Genomic DNA, 9147 nt, shown 5'->3' with positions numbered 1-9147 from the left:
AATAAAAATAGACAAACAAATAGATGAATAAATAAAAAATAAATAAATAGAAATAAATAAACAAATAGATAAAGAAACAAAATAGATAAACAAATAAACAAACAGGTAAATAGATAAACAAAAATAGATGAATGAGCAAAAAGATAAATATGACTAGATGAACAAGCAAATGAAGAAATGCATAAATAGAAATAGATAATGAATAAAGATACGCATATGAGTGAATAAAATCACCTAACGGCCGCAGCAAAAAGGGGGGGGGGGTCTCCTTAGAGGGAGTACCTAGGGAATTCTCCCTAAGATGGAGCATCTAGGGACTTTCCCCATGAGGGATTACATCTCCATTCTGTAAATACCTCTTCGCTTTAATAAATCAAGAAAGACCGAAGAGGGCTTATCTTTCCTTGCGCCACTCTAAACAATAGTATTCCAAGTCTGTAACTCCACAATATATATATATATATTATTATTTATTTATTTATTTATTTTTTTATTTTTTTATTTATTTTTTTTTCTCCTCTTCAATAACCGAGATTTAGCCCTTGGACACAGTCTCTCCATTAAGTGATGGTAAGAAAAAAAGAAGTAAAATTGTACAAGAAAAAGGGTTATATTTCACTATACGGTTAATTCATACCTCCAACAAGAATACAGCACCATCTAATCCTCTAATTTAGAAACATAACGTGAGCTTAACTCCCCTTCTCTAGAAAATAAGAAAAGAGTTTATTCTATAATATAGTGCGGCTTCTGGTTTGGTCGTCTATATCATGGCGCATAACGGAATGTTCACTAAGAGCCGCCATGAGAACATAAAAACATAGAAATTAAGGAGACTGCAAGAGACCATAAGGCCTACATTAGCAGTTTCATGTCCCTGACCACCTGCCATCCACCCCATCCATAGTGTTGTCTAACCTTCTCCTAAAACAACCGATAGTTTCAGCACTCACTAACTACAGGGTTATTAACCCATTCAACTCCGATGACAAGATGTCTTGTCATTTGGTCAAATAAAACAAAAAATCATAAAACACCAAAATGTTTGATCAAACACCAGAAAAATATGACGTCAGTCCTCGCTTCGCTGCGAGCGAAGCGAGGACTGACGTCATATTTTTCTGGTGTTTGATCAAACATTTTGGTGTTTTATGATTTTTTGTTTTATTTGACCAAATGACAAGACATCTTGTCATCGGAGTTGAATGGGTTAAGTCTATTCCATTCGTTGACCACTCTATTGGTAAACCAGTTTTTGTCTATTTCCTTCTTAAACCTAAATCTATCCAATTTAAACATCGAACGAAAGTAATGTGAAAGACTGTTTTGTTTTGTTTATACTTCTGCACAAGTAAAAAAAAAATTATATATATATATGTATATATATATATATATGTGTGTGTGTGTGTGTGTGTGTGTGTGTGTGTGTGTGTGTGTGTGTGTGTGTGTGTGTGTGTGTGTGTGTGTGTGTGTGTGTGTGTGTGTGTGTGTGTGTGTGTGTGTGTGTGTTTCAGAATCTTTCAGCAGCTGTGTCGATTCTTGCCTGTCCATTCTGGTCATTGTGCCTTCCTGTACCCTTCGCGCTTCGGAGTTTGAGTTTCGAAGTTTCGGAGTTTTGAAGCTTCAGAGTTTCCAAGTCTTGGTATTTGATGCTTCAGAGTTTCGAACTTCAATTATGCAAATTGGTGATACTCTCGCAAACCACTCAGCTTCTTCAAACTGTAATTGATATATTAGTTAATCAGTTGTTTATGTATTTGTATAATTCAGCCAGATTTTACGAGTCACAAGTGATCTGTGACAATAATTCATCCATGACATTGGGCCATTTTAATGAAAAAATATTATAAAAACCTATTTTATTCTGAAAAAAAGATTAAACATGAGTTTTGCCAGTCTAGCATAATTTTTAGTTGCCTAAAATTTTCCTGTGTGACGTCATGTCGCGCGATCGTGAAAACATTTCACATAATATACTAAAAGGGGCATAATTCACCCATGACATTGAGCTGTTTTAATGAAAAAATACAAAAACCTAATTTATTGTGAAGAATAAAAGATTAAGCATGATTTTTCCCAGTCTAGCATCATTTTTAGTTATTGCCTAATATATTCCCGTGTGACGTCATGTCGCTCGGTCGTGAAAACATTCCACATGATAATATATTAAAATTGGCATAATTCACCCATGACATTGGGCTATTTTAATGGAAAAATATCATAAAAGCCTAATTCATTATAAAGAATAAGAGATTAAATATGATTTTTGCCAGTCTAGCATAATTTTTAGCTGTCTAACATTCCCGTGTGACGTCATGTTGCGCGGTCGTGAAAACATTTCACATAATGATAATATACTAAAATGGGTATAATTCACCCATGACATTGGGCTATTTTGATGAAAAATATTATAAAAACCTAATTTATTATAAAGAATAAAAGATTAAGCATGATTTTTGCCAGTCTAGCATAATTATTAGCTGTTGTCTAACATATTCCCGTGTGACGTCGTGTCGCGCGGTCGTGAAAACATTTCACATAATATACTAATATGGGCATAATTCACCCATGATATTGGGCTAATTTAATGAAAAAATATTATAAAAACATAATTTATTATGAGGAATAAAAGATTAAGCGTGATTTTTGCCAGTCTAACATAATTTTTAGCTAACATATTCCCGTGTGACGTCATGTCGCACAGTCGTGAAAACATTTCACATAATATACTAAAATGGGTATAATTTACCCATGACATTGGGTTATTCTAATGAAAAAATATTATAAAAACCTAAGTTATAATGAAGAATAAAAAATTAAGCATGATTTTTGCCAGTCTAGCATAATTTTTAGTGTTTGTCTAATATATTACTGTGTGACGTCGTGTCGAACAGTGGCGAGAACATTTCACATAATTGCACTAAATAATTCACCTATGACATTGGGCTATTTTAATGAGAAAATATTATAGAAACAGATCTTTTTGAGGAATAAAAAAATAAGCGTTATTTTTTGCCAGTTTAGCATGACTTTTAAGTTGTCAAACATATTCCAGCTTGAGAATTTATTACTTTTTGACCGTACTCTGAACGCATCGAGTAATATGGTTTCCACTGTACGTTTTTTTTCTTTTCTTTTTTTACGTTATTTTATGCTATATTCAGGTTTACTTTGGTAAAGTAAAGAGTTACTTTGGACAGGGCAGACATACAATGCATGAATTCAAATCTGAATACGGTTATTGAAAATGAAGGATATATTTGGAACTATACATGAATTTAAGACTAAGTATGTAATTGGAGATTAGGAGACGGGACCCCACGAGTGTTGTTCCTTTCCTGTATTATACTACAATTAGGTAAGCGCACACACGGCTTTCATTCTTTCACTTTCATCTCAGCTGTTGACTGACGCGTTGAGGCTGACTTGCCCGGCGGTGATGTAGATTCGCCCTTGTTGCACGGAGTCGTGCGCCCGCTGGATACTCTACAAAAATTAATATTCCAGAGGGAAACTTGACATCCTTATTTAAAGATATAACAAAAAACAAATAAATCATATTTTACCAGGGAAGGGGAAATAATATAAGTCAAACATCCTGAGAAACAGAAGAAAATGAATATAATTCCGGCGACTATGGTTGTCGTCCCCATTTTTTACCTCTTGCCATCCACCTTAAAAGTCGACATTTTAGTTAATTCGCCGACATTCTTACACATCAGAGGCAACGCAGCATTTTTATGCTTGGGGATAAATGTCCACTCAGAAAAGAATGCTAATTAATTTTATTTTCAATAAAATCGCCCTTTTTCGTTAGTAACGTAAGAATTCTAAGTAAAACAAGAAATAATGATAATAATAATCATAATGGAAACAATAATTATAGTAGTAATAACAATAATAATAATTAATCAAATTGATAATAATAGTAATGACAAGAACAATGATGATGATGATAATAATAAATGATGACGGAGACGACAACGGCGATAATAATGATTAATCATGACGGAGACATTGTGGTGATGATAATAATATTAATAATAATGATAATGATAATAATAATAATAATACATACATTTATATACCAAGGCTTTTTCCCCCTTACTAGGGAGGTAGCCAAAAAGGAAAAGGCATAAAATCTTTCCCACCCATTCCATCCCTGAATGCACTCCACACCCCTCCACCCTCCCTCTTATCTTAGCACCTCCTGGATGACGGGTCATCCCTGCACCTTGTCCACTGCCCTGGGTCAGAGGCAGTGTCGCAAGACACAGCACATCCACAGCAAGGCCGCTTCATTAAATCGGCGACCCTCCCCTCTCCATCCCCCCATTGCATAAAAGGAGAAGACGGGGAGAAATCCCTTCGGGCTGCGTCAAATTTTGCTCACACATACTACCTCACCCCCCATCCCCCCACCCATTCCACCTCATGCATCACATCATCCATATACAACCATTCTCCATTCACCCCTGTCTTCTGTCCTCTCCCGTCCTTCCTCAACAGACATTCCTCTCTTTTGTAATGCCCCTTTCACCCCATCCATCCATCTCATTTTAGGACGCCCCCTCATATTCACTCCTTCCACATTTGCCTTCCCATACCTCTTTTACTAGTCTTTCTTCACTCATTCTTTCCATGTGTCCAAACCATCCTAATACTTTCATCAACCCTATCTCACAACTCCCTTTCCACCCCTGTTCTCCTCCTCACCTCCTCATTTCTCACTCTATCTAGCCTAGTAACCCCCATCATACTTCTCAGACACCTCATCTCAAACACATTCAAACTCCTTCTCTTTTCCTCTCTTATGTTCCATGTTTCTGCCCCATACAGTGCTGTCGGCACAATCACTCCTTCATACAGTCTCCTCTTAGCATCCATTCCCAAATGTCTATTTCTCATTACACTCTTTAATCCACCAAGGCATTTACTCGCTTCTCTTAATCTACATTCTACCTCCACCTTCACTCCACCTTTTCCTGTCACAATTGCACCCAAGTATCTAAAACTATCCACTTCCTCCAGTTGCTCTCCCTTAATGCTCACTGCCCGTCTACTGCCACTTTCACCCCTTGTACATCTCATCACCTTACTTTTACCCACATTTATCTTCAACTTTCTTCTATCACATACTCTCCCAAACTCTGTCACCAACTTCCTTAATCCCTCCTCCGATCCTGCCACAAGCGCAGTGTCGTCCGCAAACAACAGCTGGCTCACCTCCCACTTTTCTCCATTTTCTTTAACCATCTCCAATCCCTGGCCCACTACCCTTGCATTTACCTCTCGCACTACCCCATCCATGTATAAGTTGAACAGCCAGGGCGACATAACGCATCCTTGACCAAGTCCCACCTTTACCTCGAAGCACTCACTCTCTCCATTTCTAATCCTGACACAAGCTCTACTACCCTCACAAAAACTCTTGACAGCTCCCAGAAGCTTTCCTCCTATCTACCCTATCGTAAGCCTTTTCCAGATCCATAAAAGCCCAAAAACATCCTTCCCCTTTCCTATAGCTTTCTCACATATCTGTCTTACCACAAAAATCTGATCTACACAACCTCTACCCGTCCTAAATCCACACTGTTCCTCACCAGTTACGTACACACATAAAATATGAACTCCTCCCATACAGGCAAACATATGTACTTACCGAAATGGCCGTTTCAAATCATATACCCACCTCTTGTAAACGCATACACACACACGCACACACATCATCTCCTTGACCAAGGGAGACAGTAACGGCTTGCAGCATTGTGATATTTTATTGAGCCTTGGGCGTGACTATAACATTAGCAACTAATTCGATTTCTTTATAAAAGTATTGACAAATTAAACAACTCTGATGTTTACAGATAAAAAAAGATTAAACGATCTTAGATATAAAACAGCGTGTTTCAAAATGATCTTGCATATTTATTAATCTAGTTGTAATATACAGGATAACTTTTGACTTAATTTAGTCGTTGTGTTCCCAATGGCCATTCTTAACTATAAATCATCCCATTCTATATATTGCAATGTTTTCCCAACAACTATTCACTGGGACTAAAAAAAATATGTCAAAGGCAATGTTTGTATATTTGTGTTTCAATTTGTCTTCGTCAAATTTAAAAATTGACCGTTTAGGGTTGATTCACACTATCGGTCCGGTCGCGCTCCAGTCTCGCTACGCTCTCGGTCCGGTCCAATATTGTCTCATTAATTTCAATGGAAGCATTCACACTGGCGCTCTCGCTCCAGTCTCGCTCCGGTCTCGCTCCGGTCACGGTTCCGTCAAAAGATATTTTTACTGGAGCGAGACTGGACCGTGACCGAACCGTGAGCGCCAGTGTGAACTCAGTTGCCACGGTCCTGCACCTGCCAGGGCTGCCGTTTCGTAGAATTTTGTACCAAATAGCGGCATGTGGCAACTGCACAAGGATATGAGGAAATTTTTTCTACATATCAGCGGGCTGTTCATAACATTTAAAAACTCAAACTTTTCTTTAAAAATCATAGAACTGTTATCAAATAATAAATGGTACATCAAAATATGACTTAATTGGTAATTGTGTTACTTATAAAATATTGTACCCCAAAAGATACGTTTTTACATACATACATATACCAAGGCTTTTTCCCCCTTACCAGGGAGGTAGCCAAAAAAGGACAAGGCATAAAATCCTTCCCACCCATTCCATCCCCGAAAACACTCCACACCCCTCCACCCTCCCTCCCATCTTAGGACCTCCTAGATACGTTTTCACGGTGTAGAAAAAAATTCTACGCTAAAGTTTCAGCTTTCTTTTAGCAATAATAATAATAATAAAAAAAATTATATCTTACTGAATATGTTAGGGCATGGGGGCCTTATATACATTCAAGAATAAAAAAACTAGAACCAACATTTTGTCAAAGTTTGACAAGTATATCTTGCTATGAAAGTCTGCACACGCCCGAGAAAAATGTATACCCCGGTATGGCAACACTCCCATTCTACACGGCAGTGTAGAAAACGCTGCAGCCCTGCCTACTGCTCCACTCCAGTCGAGATTCAGTCTTCGTTTAATTAAGCAAATAGTGTTTCCTTCTGTCCTACCAAACCATGGATAATCCAAAGAAAACACCACAATGGAATCATGCGAAAGGTAGATAAATGATAAAAATACGTTTTCTTTTTATTTATCACTGATACAATGGCAATGCGCACAGCTAGGATATACATAAGCACCAACTGAATAAAATATAACCTACAAAACTTACTTTAATTTTGTGGTTTCAGATGAAATGCTAATAGAATTAGTCAAAGGTAAACCAGAGCTCTATGACCTAACTTCGCTGTACTACAGTCACACATCCTTCGTAACTGATGGTAAGACTTCTACTGGTGTCGAGGGAGGGGAGATGACGGGAACGAGAGCGGACCGATAAATACCTCAGAACCGAGAGTGGAGCGTGACCGGACCGATAGTGTGAATCAACCCTGAATACCTCAGAACCGGAGCGTAGCGAGACTGGAGCGCGACCGGACCGATAGTGTGAATCAACCCTTAATGTTCCCGCGCCCGCACCATTGGCGGTTGACATGCAGGCGCGACATTACGTCACAGGTCCACTCTAACTAAGAAAACGGAGTCGTCTCTAATCTAAGAGAATGGGAATCGTGCAAACATAGACAACACTGACCACTAAACACATTTTTATTAAGGAGGGAGGGGGTTGAGGGAGGGAAATAGACATGCTACAGAATTTACCTTTCATGCTACTGAGCGCAAAATATGAATATTTACATGTATTTGTTTATATACGTATACCCTGACATCCGATGTACTACAGCTATACAAATATATAGCAAATGCTTATTTTTGACACAAATTCTTATCTCCAGCAGTTTTCCTGTAACATATTCTTTTTATATAAATAAAATTGTAATAATCAAAATGTACTCAATATATTTGCATATCTTTTGTCACAAGAAATAGGACATCTTGACAAGACGCATGCCCATATCATATGGCAACAAGGGTACCGGGAGGGAGCGGGTGAGGGGAGGGAAAAGTTGGCTTTGAAGTGGGTAGGGAGAGAGAAATAGGGAGGGAAGGACATGATTTTCTATATTTTCATATATGTATATATAAATATTTTTTCTTTCCTTTTTGAGAAAAAATCGCAGTAAAGGAACAAGGAGAGAAGAGAGGAGGAGGAGGGGGAAGAAGATTTGTAGATATTTCCTATCGAGATACTCCAAGGGGATATATTTGACTACGTACGTGCAGTGGCTTCCAGACGAATCTCCACTTTCCGACGCTGTAAAAATGTAGGAAGATATCCTCATCATCTCTCTCAACCACCTCTACCTCCATAATCCACCTCCTCAACATCTACACAACACATAAGAAAATGGCTCCTCCCATTTCCCTCCCTAACTCTCCCGTCTTCAAAATGTTCTCATTTAATTCGCCTCAACATTTTTTCTTTCGATTCTCGACCCAATTTAATTCTAAAATTTTTATTTAGGTGTTATCACCATCATCATAATCTTTACTGTCTTCATTATCATCATCAAATCTACGGAGACAGTTCTGTTCGTTTCTCTAAATCATGGCCTCAGCTACAATATCGACATAAAAAAAATATATATATATATATGGTATCGTAGTTTCAATACTTTCCGTTCTGGGCTAGAATTTTTTATTCAGATGAATAGATACACCAACCATTAATTCTCCACACCATCAATCGAAAAATAAATAAAGACGAAGTCAAACTTAAGGCGTTCAAATTTGAGACGACAAAACATCGACGACGACAACAATATAAAACTTCTCCTCTCGCCACCCGCACCCTACCGAACATATATACACGATTTTTTTCTTATTTAACAAAGCCTTTGCAAAAGATACATTAAAGATAATTAATTCGAAATATTCAAAATAACATCTCGAATCAAGGAAAAAATCGGCTCGAGCTATCCTGAGGAAAATTACTATGATTTTCCATGGATTCGAAGATATTTGAATTTAGTCACGTGACTCCTACCTGCCAATCACGGAGGATGTCCTGACAGGCATACCAAATGTATCCTAAAAGTATGTCTGTATGTATATATATATATATATATATATATATATATATATATATATATATATATAG

Source organism: Oratosquilla oratoria, chromosome 12 (genome assembly GCF_046742065.1).
Source record: "Oratosquilla oratoria isolate Oo_2021 chromosome 12, ASM4674206v1, whole genome shotgun sequence".
Classification (NCBI taxonomy): domain Eukaryota; kingdom Metazoa; phylum Arthropoda; class Malacostraca; order Stomatopoda; family Squillidae; genus Oratosquilla; species Oratosquilla oratoria.
The sequence above is the reverse complement of the archived record's forward strand: the minus strand, read 5'-3'. Positions refer to the sequence as shown.